The 15,130-nt window shown below is 41.6% G+C and overlaps 1 protein-coding gene across 8 annotated transcripts in view; it reads left to right on the forward strand.

Moving 5' to 3' along the window:
- LOC123602363 (synuclein alpha interacting protein) overlaps window positions 1-15,130 on the forward strand; it is a 159,837-nt gene that overhangs the window by 58,652 nt on the left and 86,055 nt on the right. The window lies entirely within an intron of this gene.

The raw sequence follows: 15,130 nt of genomic DNA on the forward strand, positions 1-15,130 counted from the left end.
ACAAGCAAGTGGCAGTCAGAGAGAGAGAGAGAGAGAGAATCCCAAGCAGGCTCTGTCACTGCAGAGCCTGACACAGGGCTTGAACTCAACAACTGTGAGATCATGACCTGAGCCGGAATCAAGAGTCAGACGCTTAACCTACTGAGCCACCCTGGCGCCCCTCATTGGTTCCTTTTAGAAGTAATTTCCTTAACTTGTAAGCTGGTAATATTGTGCTAGATAATTTAGTATTTTCTAAAGGACTTGGTTTTTGTTTGTTTGGTTTTTGGTTTTTGTTTTTTGGGATTTTTTTTAGGCAAGTTTTAGGTTCACAGCAAAATTGAGAGGAAAATCCAGAGATTTCCTGTGTACCTCCTGACCCCGTGCATGCATAGCTTTCGCTGTTATCAACATCCCCATCAGAATGGTACATTTGTGACAACTGATCAACCTGCACTGACAGATCTTAAGCATCCAAAGTCCACGGTTTACCTTACACTCGATGTTGTATAGTTTATGGATTTAGCCAAATGTGTAATGATATGTATCCCCAATTGCAGAATCATCCAGATTGTTTTCAATGCTTTGTAAATCCTCTGTGCCCTGACCATTCATCCCTGTCCCCGTACCTCCCATGCCTGGCAACGACTCAACTTTTTATAATTTTGCCTTTTTCAGAGTGTCCTATGGTTAGGATCATGAAGTGTGTAGACTTTCTGTTTGGCTTCTTGCATTTAGTAATATGCATTTAAAATTCCTCCATGTCCTTTGATAGCTTGAGAGCTCACTGGCGTTTAGTGCTGCATTATTTTCCATTGTTTGAATATACGCCAACTTATTTATCCATTCACCTGCTGAAGGCCATTCCAAGTTTTGGAATTGTGAACAAAGCTGCTGTAAACATCCCAGTGCAGATTTTTGTATGGACATTGTTTTCAACTCCTTTGGGTAAATATCAAGGAGCACTGTTGCTGGATCTCATGGTAAGAATATGTTTAGTTTTGGGGCGCCTGGGTGGCGCAGTCGGTTAAGCGTCCGACTTCAGCCAGGTCACGATCTCGCGGTCCGTGAGTTCGAGCCCCGCGTCAGGCTCTGGGCTGATGGCTCAGAGCCTGGAGCCTGTTTCCGATTCTGTGTCTCCCTCTCTCTCTCTGCCCCTCCCCCATTCATGCTCTGTCTCTCTCTGTCCCAAAAATAAATAAACGTTAAAAAAAAAAAAAAGTTTAAAAAAAAAAAAAAAGAATATGTTTAGTTTTGTAACTATGGCCAATCTGTCTTCCAATATGTACCCTTTCGCATTCCCTCCAGCAATGAATGAAAGTTCCTGTTGCTCCATATCCTTACCAGCATCTGGTGTCGTCAGTGTTATGGATTTTGACCATTCTAGTAAGCGTATAGTGGTATCTCATCATTGTTTTAATGTCATATTCCTGATACTATATGAAATGGAGCATCTTTTCATATGCTCAGTTGCCATCTATAGATCTTCTTTGGTGAGGTGTCTTTTAAGATCTCTAGTCCTTTTTTTAAATCAGTTGTTTACTTTCTTGTTGAGTTTCAAGAGTGCTTCAGCTATTTTGTCTTACAGTTCTTTATCAGATGTGTCTTTCATAAATATTTTCTCCCAGTCTGTGGTTTGTCTTACCATCCTCTTGAAACAGTCTTTTCACAGAGCGCAAGTTTTTAATTTTAATGAGGTCCAGTTTATCATTAACCTCTTATATGGCTTGTGCCCTTGGTGTTTTAGGTAAAAAGTCATCACCATACCCAAGGTTATCTAGGTTTTCCCCTATGTTCTCTTCCAGGAGATTTATAGTTTTTGCCTTTTACATTTTAGGTCTGTGATCTACTTTGAGTTAATTTTTATGGAGGGTATAAAGTTTGATGTAGATTCATTTTTTTTTTTTTTTTGCATGTGGATGTCCAGTTGTTCCATCACCATTTGTTGAAAAGACTACCTTTGCTTCATTGTATTGCCTTTCTTCTTTGTCAAAGATTAATTGACTATGTGGATCCATTTCTGGGGCTCCCACTTCTGTTCTATTGATCTGTATAGTCTTTTTTGCCAATACCCCCCATCATGATTACAATATCCTTAACAGTAGGTATTGAAATCAGGTAGTGTCAGTCTTCCAACTTTATTCTTCTCCGTCTATATTGTGTTGGCTATTAAGGGTCTTTCATCTATCTATATACATTTTAGAATTAGCTTGTCAGTATCCACAAAATAACTAGTTTGAATTTTGTTTGGGGTTGCAATGAATCTATAGATCAAGTTGGGAAGAACTGACATCTTGACAATATTGAATCTTCCTATCCATGAATATGGAGTATCTCTCATTTGGCTCTTCGTTAATTTTGTTTGTTAGTATTTTGTAGTTTTCCTTATATAGATATTGTACATGTTTTGTTAGATTTATACCTAAGTATTTCATTTTGGGGGTGTTAATGTGAGTGATACTGTTTTTTCAATTTCAAATTCCACTTGGTTCATTGTGGTATGTAGGAAAGCTATCGACTTTTGTATATTAACCTTATATCCTGCAACCTTGCTGTAATTGCTTGTTAGTTCTAGGAGTTTTTCTGTCACTTCTTTCATATTTTCTAAGTAGACAATCATGTAATTTGCAAACAAAGACAGTTTTATTCCTTTCTTCCCAATCTTTATACCTTTTATTTCCTTTTGTCTAATTGCATCAGGTAGGACTTACTGTACAATGTTGAAAAGTAATGGTGAGAAGGAACCTCTTTGCCTATTTCTGATCTGAGTGGGAAAGCTTTAAGTCTCTCCATTTAAGTATAATGTTAACTGCAGAGTTTTGTAGACATTCTTTAAGTTGAGGAAGTTTTCTTCTATTCATTAATTTTTAAAATAATAGTTTTCATTGGTATTCTCTAATGAAAGGAAACACAGAAGAGATAGTAGTAAAAAGAAGTAGATGTAAAACATTTGTATAAGGCTAGAGTTTGAACTTAAAGTGATTCTCAGAAGAACCTGTCATTCTCATTGGTGGTTTTGTCCCCCTTTGATTCCTGCCTGCTTTGTTGCCTTCCCCTAACCTTTGGTCAGCCTTGTTAGGTGTGTTCACTGTTGTCAAACACCCATCTTTTTCTTACTTTCTGAACTAATTTGAACCATGAACCCTAAATTTTGAGGGATAATGGCTTTGATTTTTATGATACATGCTATTCCCCCAAATGTAGTTATGTCCTGTATTTATTTTAACTATATTAAACTATGATTTGTTTTGTGGTAAGACTTTGTACAGTCCTGGTACAGAAAATTTTGGATGCCTTGTGTGGCTAAACTAAAGTTAGCTTCTTATAAAAGTATCTCTGTTTGGTTTCACTGCTTCATTCAGTGGACTTTTTTTATTCATTTGCTAAATTCTTGAGTGCTTTCCATATGCCACAGTATGTGCTGAGTCCTATGGCTTATGGTGGACAAGACAAAGGATCTCATCATGAAGTAGGCAGAAACATGAGCAGTTAATATTAACTTCTTGTAAGTACACTGAATATAATTTTCTTAGGGATTTCTCGCAGAGGAAGAGGCAGGCATGGACTCTAAACTTGAAGTCAGGTGTAGATTTGGACACTTCCTTATGTGTTACTTCCTCCATAACCCCCAAGGTAAGTGTATAAGAGTAGTTTAAAAGGGCAAACTAAGTGAATCGGTCAGGGTGAAATCACAATAAACAGAAACCACTCCAGAAATTTTACACAGAGGGAAATTAAAATAGAGCATTAGTTACTTCATTGCTGGAAGGGCTGAAACCCTAACCTAAGCAAGATAAAACAGTCCTGTGATCAAAGGCAGGGGAGCCAGCACCACTCCTAGGGCCGTAAGGGCAAAAGAAGGTGGTCTGTTACCACCTTCAACTGAGGGTGACCATTCCTTCTAGCACAATTGAGAATGATGTTAATGACGCTGTCTTGTAGGAGTTGATCACCTATAGGAGAGACACTGCCTATAGCAGGGCAATTGTGTGTGTGCCAGTGTGCATGTGTGTGTGTGTATGATATATAGATGTGTATAGGTATTTAGAGAGACAGACACTTACCATGTCCCTTCTCCCTGCCCTCTCATCTTCTGCCCACACCTGCGCTTGCCCAGACCTACCAGGAAGCCGGTCAGCTGGCAGAGGAGCTCAGGAAATAGTTATCCAAGAGAGTGGATCTGAGACCAAATAGGCAAGTGATTGCACTATTTATTGGCCAACAAAAAGCCAGAGGTAGGGGTTTGGAGGTTTTGGGGTGATCACAAGAGGAGGAGGTTGTCTGCAGAGATATCAGCATAAGCCAACAACACCACAGGACATGGAGCAGCATGGAATATGCGCAGAATCTCAGCGTCATTAAAGTTTCCAGCATGAGTCAGAGGTTGGCAGGAGGGCCCCAAAATGGTTCCTTATGACTGATGGAAGAACTGGCCATTTGCCCCATGGGCAGTGGGAAGACACTCAGGTATTTTCAATAGGCCATCTTTGTGTTTTAAGTCATTTGGACAGTTGTATAGATGCAGGGAATGATTTTGAAGAATGGAAAATGTACTAGTTTTTTGGCCTTTAGTCTTGTTCTTCTCTATTCATTCAAGCAAGAAACAATGAGAGGAAGCTGTAATAAGAAATGGTCAGAAGGATGGTAAGGATAAATAGTTACTTGATGGGATAAGTGAATGTCAGGTGAGGCAGAGAGAGGGGACAGGGATGATACCCAAGTCTCTAACCTTAGCCGAGCAGAGGATGATGGTCTCCCGAGTAAGGTTGTTGGAGTTGGAGGCCTGTGCGACATCCAAAGAGGGATATCAAGGAGCAGGAGGCTGTCTGTATATGTAGGGGTCAGTGGTTGAGTAGGAAGCAAACCAAGACTTTGGACCCACAGGGAGCAAAAATACTGGAGCCATAAAGGGCAAAGAGAAAAAATGTCAGACAGGTCCAGTAGTCATTGGATTTAGTATTTAGGAGCTGATCTTGTTCCAAATCATTTCCAGAGGAAAAAAGTAGAAACTCAACTGTGGTCAGTTAAAAAGAAAAGGAGACAGGACAGTGGCAACAGTCAAAGTAGATGCCTCTTTTGAGTTGTTTGGACGAGGGGGCGGGGGGAAAGATGGAACAGAATCCAAAGCCGAGATGAGTTTTGTTGTGCTAGAGAGGGGAGGATGTGTGTGGTCAGGTGCATACAGCCAGAGATGGGCTTTATCTTTAGAGGATTGAGTAGAGGTAGAGACCCAAGGTCTCAGGGCTGGAGTCAGGCCTGGGGAAGTTCCTAGAATTTTCCACAGCTGCTTGCCAAGGAACTGAGCCTATGTTGCAGAAACAGTGCATTCAGAAGTCCGGCCTTTGGCAAAGAGCCACATAGCACCTTCCACTTACAAGCAGAAAGCACCTCCTTGACTGTGTGATTTTAGGACATCAATACAAAACTAGCAGTTGTAAAACACTCTGCCACCTTCAGCCTGGGTTCACAATTTCATTGACACTATGATCACTCCTAGCTATATGTGTAAACAGAAATGCACATATGCATACTAACATAGATGTGTGCACTTGTACACACACACACACACACACACACACACACACACAGCTATATATATTTCATGGTTTCTTGGAAAATCCTTATTAGGAGCCTAAGACTCAGAGCAGATATGCCTCGACAAAGCATTCACGACCCATACGTCATTTAACCCAGGGCTTCTGGCGTCAGATTCCTAGGCACAGCCTTTGTCATTCTCGTAGATTGGCCTAGAGAGTGTCAGATAGAGAGGCACTGGCCCTTCCACTCTACTTCCTGGTTGACCAGGCCTTTCAGCCTCAGACACCTGGGACCTCCTTTCTGGCACCTCTGGTGTTGAGGTGCTGAGTGGGTTTCCTGTGTTCCATAATCATCTTCTTATGGTGGGAGATCCTCTGCTCCCAGTGTTCCATACCCTGATATCATCCTTCTCCAGATTCTGCCCACGGAGCAGAATTCTATCCTGGGCTCTTGCTTTCTATATACAGTAAGGAAAGGCCCACTGGGGTCTTTACACTTACAGACTTTTCCATCAAGGCCTGGTTCTCAAATTCTCTCATCTTCCTCTGCTACCAAATTTCTTCCAGCATTTGAATCCAGTGTTTCTCCCCATTCCAACTCAAGGCCCTGCCAACCCCCTGCTCTGTGGAGCCATGCAGTCCTTGGAGAATTCCTGATTCAGTTGCATATCAGCTGGAACCAACTGGGCAAGTTTCTCAGGGTTACTGAAGCTAATAATACCTTGTAGGTTATTGTGAGAATTTCAGGAGAAAACGTGTGTGAAGGATCCAGCTCAGTGCCAGGCTTAATCAATCTTAGCTCCCTTTCCCCACCCCAGTGGCCTGGAGCTCTTATCCACATTTCCCAGCACTTAGCACACTAATATAATTAGCAACATTAATGTATCTAAAAGGCAATTACCATTTAATTGCTCTGACCCCAACCAGCCTGAAGTTCCATTTCATTCACTTCTAATTTGGAGCTAGGGGTTTTTAGTCATACCCTGGCTGTTCACAAAATCACTGCCTTATCGAGAATTGAAAATAACTTTAGGCAGCCATTGATTACAAGGTAAAAGATTTGGTAATTCTCTCCAGTTTGCTGTATATAAAAATGCAAATATCAATTTGCTCCTGGCCAGTGAAGAAATCAGACAATTTCAAGCAGCAGCTTTCTGTGCCTTAGTAAATTATCCTGCTTGGTTAGATCAGCCCTGCCTTCCAGAAGGCATGCCCTTCCCAATATGCACTATACCAATCTTCGTTGAAATAAATTAGTGCCCTTGTATAGAATCAGACCTAGAATCAAGTTTCAGGCATCTCTTCTTAGAAGACATTTATTTATATTACATACTCAATTTAAAGGAATAAATGCCCTTCCCTCAGCCTGCAGAGTTTGTTTATCTTAGTGCTACTGTGAGAACCTAACGTCCAAATGAAGGCAGCGTGTTTTTTTTTTTTTTTCTCCTCCTTGGACCCAACCTTGCATAAAGTAACAGCAGTCTCTAATCAAGGGGAACTCGAAGTTCTTTGAGACTTTTGAATCCAAATCTTTAATATTAGAACTGCACATGTGCATTTGAGGAAACCTAGATTGCCCTCAGCCACACGGAAAACATTTACATCTGAACCACTTTACATGTGATTGGGAGTTAAAGTAAAATCTAAGTAACTTTAGCAGTTTGCGATTTGGAAAACAGCCTGGGCCGTATAAATTTCCCTTTAGTTCTTTTCTGTTAAATCTTATGCCAAAGTAAATGGAAGCCGTGGAGGACCTTTGAACTCCTCGGTTCTCAGATGACCTCAGTGCAGTTGGATTGGCAGAGCCCGTGTTCCATTTCCAAAGGAAGATTTTTTTCCTTCCCTCCTTGAAGTACACATGTGACAGTTACCTTCCTGGGCAGAGGACGCAGGAGTGCGGCCGGGGCCCTCCGTGCTCTGTGCCGTGTTCGTGCCACTGCGAGATGGGCTTTGTGCTGTCAGAAGCTCACTGCCAAGGCTCTCTGGGATCCCCGGAGTTGACACCCAGGCTTCTTAGCACCTCTGCTTCATGATTTCGGGCAGCTTTTTCCCTTCTCTTTCCCTTTTGGAAAGAGCTGTTGGAAGCAAGAGGTCTGGAGTGTGGAGCCTACTTAAGATTCTCTCTCTCCCTCTTCCCTGCTCATTCTCTCTCTCTCTCTCTCAAAAAATAAAATAAAATAAAATAGCCCTGCCCACAGGAGCCCCTCTTGTCTGTGAATGTTTTATGCTTGGACTCATGATCACTTTCCTGTCTAATATTTATTTATTAATGATTAATAATTACTTAAATATATCTTATAATGGTATAACATTTTATATGTGTGCACGTATTATATGTGCAATACAACATTATATATATATAATGGATAAATTTTCATGAGTGCGTTCCTATGACTAGATCATTTTTTGCCTCTTGAAGGCAGGACTATGACAGTGGGTGTTCATCCCCAGAGTTGAGCACCATGCTGGGAATGGGATGCATTGTCATTAGTGTGAGTGTCTCTCTTCAGCCCTACTGTGTGTAGTTGGCCAAGAAAAGTACTCTCCAGCAGTCAAGACAATAGTCACAAAAATTAATTTCACTCTCCTTATATTTTAATGTATGTTTTTTCTCTAGTATAGAAATAACCCTAAAGGAAAAAAATGAGTTCTGTTTTACCCTGTTGCCCTAATGCAAAGGAACATATTACATGTTTGCTAATCCTTTGAAAGACAATGTTTACATAACCCTTTATTTTTTTGAGGGAGGGTGGGGGAGGCTTATAAAACATTTTTTTACCCTCAGCTCTGAGAAGTCGATGTTATTTGGCATAAATTGTTACTATTTGGCCTGTTTGAGAAATAGCATCACATACACAGTTTCTTTATGTATTATCCCAAAATCAAATTTCAAATTACAATTACAGTCTCATAATTATATTTTGTCTGCTATTTAGGGTGGTTCTTCCCTGCTCTACAAATTCATTCCAGGCAGTCATTATGCCTTTGCTTAAATACGGTCTGGAGTGAGAGGGCTCACCCATGCTGGCAACAGCCTTTTTCTCTTTCAAGTAAGGCAGCAGGAACTGACATGCAGAGTGTTTAAAGATCTTTATGGATGTCGAAGTATAAGCACCCATAACATGTATCATCGGAGGAGGGAAAAGACCCTTGTGGTCTGAAAATCTGTGAGACTTCGTATTATAAACCTGAGGGAACTCTTCTCAAAAGCAGTTCTTTATAGGCTCTGTATGTTGGGTATACTTATCGTAAACCATTAGGGGAAGATGGAGAATACTCAACAGAAAATCCATCCTGTGACAGCACAGGTGGAGAGACCAGGCCCACGAACCGGTGGTTTGGGAATCCATCATACCTGCCTTGGATTCCTGTCCCCGTTTTTCAGTAGCTTTGAGCAGTTTACTTTCCAGCCTGGTCTTCTGTTTCCTCATCAGTGAAATGGGAATGATACTAAGTATTAAATGAGATTATATTTATAAAGGAACACACCAACACAGTGTCTGGCTCAAGTCGGTATGAAATAAACGGTAGCCAAAATGAGCATTACTGTTGTGTTATTACCATTATTCTTCTTCATTATTATTATTATTACTAGTATCATGAGAAACGCCAGGGTACCTATTTGACTGACTACAGTTAACACTGAAGTAATAGATATTTAGGGAAGAGCAGCAATGTGGTGTGGGCACTCTTAGACGGCTGTGTGTCTGAATAGCCGACTAGAGATAGGGGGTTTAATAGGAAGTGTCAGCACCCCCAAGCGTCACCTCCCCTGGCGGAAGCTTTCTTACCTAACTGCTGCCATAAATCTCTTACATGTACCCTTCCTGAAAGAGCTAGTGCGTACCAAATACCGATCTTACTCTTACACAAAGTATCTGTGAATTTCATATCTCTCTGGTATATTTTGCTCAGGCCAGTGTTGTCCTAGTATAAGGTAGATACAGAGAGTATGTAGTTCACGTCCCTCACCAGAAGCTCTGATTTGTAGCATCTGATAATTTGCATGATGTGTAAATACTCTCTCTCCCTCTCCCGATGCCTAATGCCAAGCTCCCAACATGAAGCCACTGAACAGAGAGTTGGGAAGAGGTGTGCATCCACAGTTAGTGAAGTCGAGGCAGGCCGGGTCCAGTACTCCTGAGGTAGCCCGAGGCATATGGGGCGACGGTATGGAGTGGAATGATTGGCAGCAGAATTTATGAGTAAATACAGTCGAGGGAAAGTAGCTTGTCCCCAGAATGGAGCACTGTGATATATTTAGCCAACAGAATTCATCCAGAAAGTGAATTAATGCCAGATTACTTGAGCAGTGGGTTTCGGTGCCATTTTTCTGTCCTTGCTCTGTCACTCTCCAACCATACTTAGGACAGAAATTGTTTCCAGCCTTCTGTGCTCAGGGTAGTGGGGAGGTCCCCTCATCACTTCCCAATTGTCAGAGTGTTTCTTTAACTCGTAGTTTAAAGACTTGGTCCTGGACGTAATGCCTGTGTTTCTAAAAGTGTCGTCTTCCCTCCCTGCCTTCCTCTCTTCCTTCTTTATTCCCTTCCCTACTTCCTTTGAGAGTATTTTCTGTCATCTCTTTCGTAATGTCAGCCACAACGCCGTGAGGTCATCAGAATCAATAATCGTATTCCTGCTTTGTTAAAATGGTAAAGATGCTAGAAAACTGATGTGCTTCATGAACGTGACTTGGTACCGTCACTGGTAACTTGTCATTTTCTTACTTGGAAATCCTCACTACTATTCAGATACGCTACCTCTTTGATTTGGAGAGGGTCATTTCAATCTCTGGCCCCCTTTCCTTTGCTAACACGTATTTAATTTTCTTCTCTCCCATGGCTGTTGAAAACTATACACATCGTATCCAGGAAATTGCATCGCAGTAGCTATAAATAGATTTCTGAGAATTTTTAATTAGGTGGTGATACCTAGAACTTCTGCAATCTCGTTATATCCCCGGAGATGATAAAACAAATTCCTCTTGGGAAGCTGTTGTGTTTTCCGCCACCCATCGCTGGAGCAAGCAGGACTCTGTCACAGACCATCTCAGAATTGTCCGGATGAAACCAGTTCGTGTTCTACCCTTAATCAGTTTTGTCAACATAGTGGATCAAAAAACCCAGGTCTCCTCACTAAAAAGTCCTCCAAATGCCTAAGGACTTCAGCTTTGAGGAGGAGACACTTGAGAGGACCAGGTTGCTATTTACCATGAAGCCATCTGCGGACGTCCTTGAGATCACCGCTTGTGCCGTTCTAATCCTTGTGAGCGTTGTCGGAAACGTGTGTTTATTTTTTTCTACAAGGAGATGTAGCCCTGGCCGGTTGCAGACATCCCATCTTCTGATGTTCAGCCTTCTATTCGTCCACCTCGTTAAAAACGCGGTGGTGAATGTCATGAAAATTGTTTATTCTTCTGGTTTCGTGTTGGATTCAGCTGGCTGCAGAGTCCTGCACTTCACGGCCAGTCTGACCACTTCCCTGGCCATCTGGTTCATGTTACACTTTGCCTTGTCCTACCACCGGAAGCTTTACCAGACTGTCCACCCGTCGAGTGAGGCTGCCAATCTGGAAAATCAGAAGCGTTCTTTGAAGGTGGTGTCCGTGCTTTGGGTGGCTGGTGTGGCAGTATACGTCCCCGTTTTGCTTTATACCAGAAAATCTGAACACCGGAGTGCAGGAAATGATACAGACCCCTTGTCTCCCAACAGGATTTACGTGGATTGTCTCACAGACTTTGGAAACAAGCAGGTAGCCTTTTACTATGGGAAAGTATTTTTGGTTCTGATTGATACTCTTCCTTTAGCCACCTTAGTCTTTGTCTGCTTCTGGATGTCTTTCCTCCTCTTGGAAAGAAAGAAAATGACATATGGCGACATCTGGATTGGAGATGATGATTCAGAAACTGAAATCCTTAGAGGGGCCAAGTTCAGTATTTTATTAATGTGGCTGATCACTCCACTTTGGATTTCTCACTTTATCTTAGTCTATTTCTTAAAAGACTTGGCAGCCTGTGTCTTTTTTCCAGCTGTTCTCACAGCACTCTCTTCAGGTTTCTCGGCTCTCAGTCCTTTCCCGCTTATGTTGGTGAATTACAAAATGAGGTTGGTGTCCCTCTGTGGTCCCAAAGAGGAAGAGCCCACACCACAGCCTGCACAGGTTACCCTTCCTCCATATGCTTGATGGAAAAGAACTCAGTTGTTTGTTTGTTTGTTTGTTTGTTTGTTTTGATTACGTTTTTATTTTGATTCCAGTATAGTTAACGTATAGTGATGTACTGCTGTCAGCTGTACTGTGTAGTGATTCAGCATTCCATACATCACCCGGTGCTCATCACAAGTGCCGTCCTTAATCGCCATCATCTATTTCCCCCACCCACTTCCCCTCTGGTAACCATCGGTTTAAAACACTCAGTTTTGGGGCGCCTGGGTGGCTCAGTCCATTAGGCGTCTGAGGTTCATGATCTTACGGTTCGTGCTTTGGGGCTCCGCGTTGGGCTCTGTGCTCACAGAGTGGAGCCTCCTTGGGATCCTTTTTCTCCCTCTTCCTGCCCCTCCCCCACTCTCTCTTACTCTCTCAAAATAAGTTAAAAAACATTTTTAAAAATCTTTAAAAAAGCAAAAACACTCAGTTTTAATAGTGGGGAAGCAGGCCCCAGTCCTAGAAGGTGCAGCCGAGGCTTCCCTAGCCCTCATCCTAGACAGTTTCTGCAAGGGGGCTTAAAGACCCCCTTCTCCCCGAAATCAGAGCTCTGAGGGAAACGGTAAGAAGATCCGCAAACACTTACTTATTAGAAACTGAAGAAAAATAGGCATCATAAATTTGTCCTTTGGGACAATGCGAAGATTTTGAATATAGAAATTCTAGAGTGACTCAACAAAGGAACATAGTCTGGAAATAAACTCATTGTAACAATTAATATATAAAGTATGTACTCTCTGCAAGGCGTTGCATTCAAAAACAGCATACTGTTGGGGTGCCTGGGTGACTCCTTTCGTTAAATGTCTAACTTTGGCTCAGGTCATGATCTCAAGGTTGGTGGGTTCGAGCCCTACATCGGGCTCTGTGCTGACAGCTCAGAACCTGGAGCCTGCTTCACATTCTGTGTCTCCCTCTCTCTCTGCCCCTCCCCTGCTCACACTCTGTCTCTCTCTCTCTCAAAAATAAATAAACGTTAAAAAATGTTTTTAATAAAAAAACAAAAACAAAAACGGCATATTATTGACACTGAGGATGATACTTCCTAGCGGAATTCCTGAAGGTGCTTGACAGTAATCTTGTGTTTTCATCTCGTGTTTTTCTTAACATGCTTTGCCACGTATTGAAAATCATTAGTTAGGCATGCCGCGTTCAGTTTTTGCACTTTTAGTCATAGTACCTCATCTCAGCAGGAAACAGACTGTGTTCATTTTCCTTTCTCTAAGTATCTTTAGTAAATTAGGGATAGATGAAAGCATTGGATCAAAGGATTAGTGCTTGCCAAATCATAGTCTGCGTATATGCACAGACATGCAAATATTTGGTTGCTGAGCCTACCATGCTTGCTTAATTGCCTACATATCAGAGAGTACTCTTCTTCAGGAAAAAAAAAAAAAAAAAACATTTATTTTATGGAGAGTTTATTTCCTCTTTTGGTTATTAAATTGGTACATTCTAATTGGAAGACTTGATAAAATCTTCCCAATAATCTGATTTCTGGACTTGGAGTCAATAAAAATAAGCATATTATAAACATAATTAAAAATACATGGCCAGGATTTTATTTTTCGCAGTTAGCCAGGATAGCCACTTGGACTGCTTCAGATTCAATGAGTAATTATTTTAAATATCTTCTAATGCATACATGTTGTATAAGCATGGAATTTTATACTAATTCTCATTAGATTTTTACATTTTTTTTCATTCTCCTCCTTTATTAGTAGACCTGGGATTTGTAATACTGTAGTTCTAGTGACTGGATATCCCTATATTGAGATTCTTGCTCTAAAAAGGCTGCGTCTAAAATTATAAACCTGGATCTCATTAACAGGAGAAACTTAGAACATCTTTGTGGCCATAAAGTGCTATGGAGAAGAGAAATTTTAAAGTAACCAAGACCTAAATTTTGTAGAGTTTCATAGGCCGGCATCTGTCCCTTGTATAGCAGTGGGAATTAAAACATACATACACACACACACACACACACACACAGGCTTAAGACCTCGTAGTTTTCTGGGTGGTCTTCATGGGAAATGCTTACTGGAGTCCACGGAGGCAGTTTAATCAGAAGGGCACTCGGCATGGATCCTGTATAATGAAGTTAACATCTGTGGAGGTGGGGGAGTGGGGAAGAGGTCACCATCTTTTAATTAAGTGCAGATGTAGCCAGGGCTGGGATGAGCCATTGATTTAGGTAGCAGTTCTCAAATGTGGTTCTGGGACCAGCAGAATCAGAGTCGCCTAGGAACTTGTTAGAAATGTAAATTCCCAGGCCTCCCACCCAGGCCTTTTGAATCAGAAACTCTTGGGGCTGGATCCAGAAACCTGCTTTAATAAGCCTTCTAGATCATTCTCATGTGGGCTGAACTTTGAGAACACTGGTCTTGCTTGGTAGTTTAATCTTTACAAACACTGAAAGGTAGGAGAAGGAAGCCAAGATAACAGGCCTGATGTAGTCCGTAATGCTCTCTGTGCATAGTGCTGTTGTGTCTACTCCTGTCTAAAAGGGAATCGAGATTGTCATCTGTGTTCCATACATTCTCGATAATAATTGCCAAGCAAATCCACTCTAGAAATCAAACAATCTTTGCAAAATCAAGAGTAAAGCATGACCACTTCAGGTGCGCCACAAATTTTGGAACTTGGAATTGGACAGTTTCCTGTACATAACTGAGTAGGGGATCCAGTTCCAAAATTATTCCATAGTTCCTTTCCAGAAGCCAGTGCAAGACACGACTGGCTATGGTCCAGGCTCTATCTCCCAGTGCTAGAAATGTTTCCTTTTTCTTCCCAGATATTTTCTTTTTGTTTGGGCCTCATTAGGTCATAGTTTTGTCCTTGTAGAATTGATAAGTTTTCATCTACCACAAAGAGTAAATCATATTCTCAGTGAATGAACAACATTCCAATTCCCTTTTAAAAACTATTTTTCTCTTTAACTCTCTCTCAACCTCCGTAAGTCATTCACATTCCTTGTGGGATCAGGGTGGCAGATGAGACAGGACTGTCATGGAAGGACCCTGGAGAGGGGTCGGAGATGGTCAGGACTGTCCTGAGATCCTGGTTTGATTTCAGGGGGGTTCCCACTGCCATATCAGCCCACACAGAATCTTCATGTTAGGAGATCTTCTGTTCCTCCTTCCAAATGCAGGATTCCCATCTTTGGCTCCTGGAGGATCCTTCCCAACTTCTAGATGAACAGTTTCTTGCTGGTGTGGTTATGATCTCAAAAAGCAGCCCATTCCACTTAAGCCCATTGCAGTTGCCACTGGTTAGGAGTCTTCTGAAATGGGTGTTTCTGAAACTTCCTCTAAGATCTGCCCTTGGAGTCGAATCTTCCTTTTACATGGTGGCTCTTTATAAAATTATGAGACGGAGAGGATATTCTCTTCTTCAGCTTAGATATTTCCTTAGCG

Source organism: Leopardus geoffroyi, chromosome A1, assembly GCF_018350155.1.
Source record: "Leopardus geoffroyi isolate Oge1 chromosome A1, O.geoffroyi_Oge1_pat1.0, whole genome shotgun sequence".
Classification (NCBI taxonomy): Eukaryota; Metazoa; Chordata; class Mammalia; order Carnivora; family Felidae; genus Leopardus; species Leopardus geoffroyi.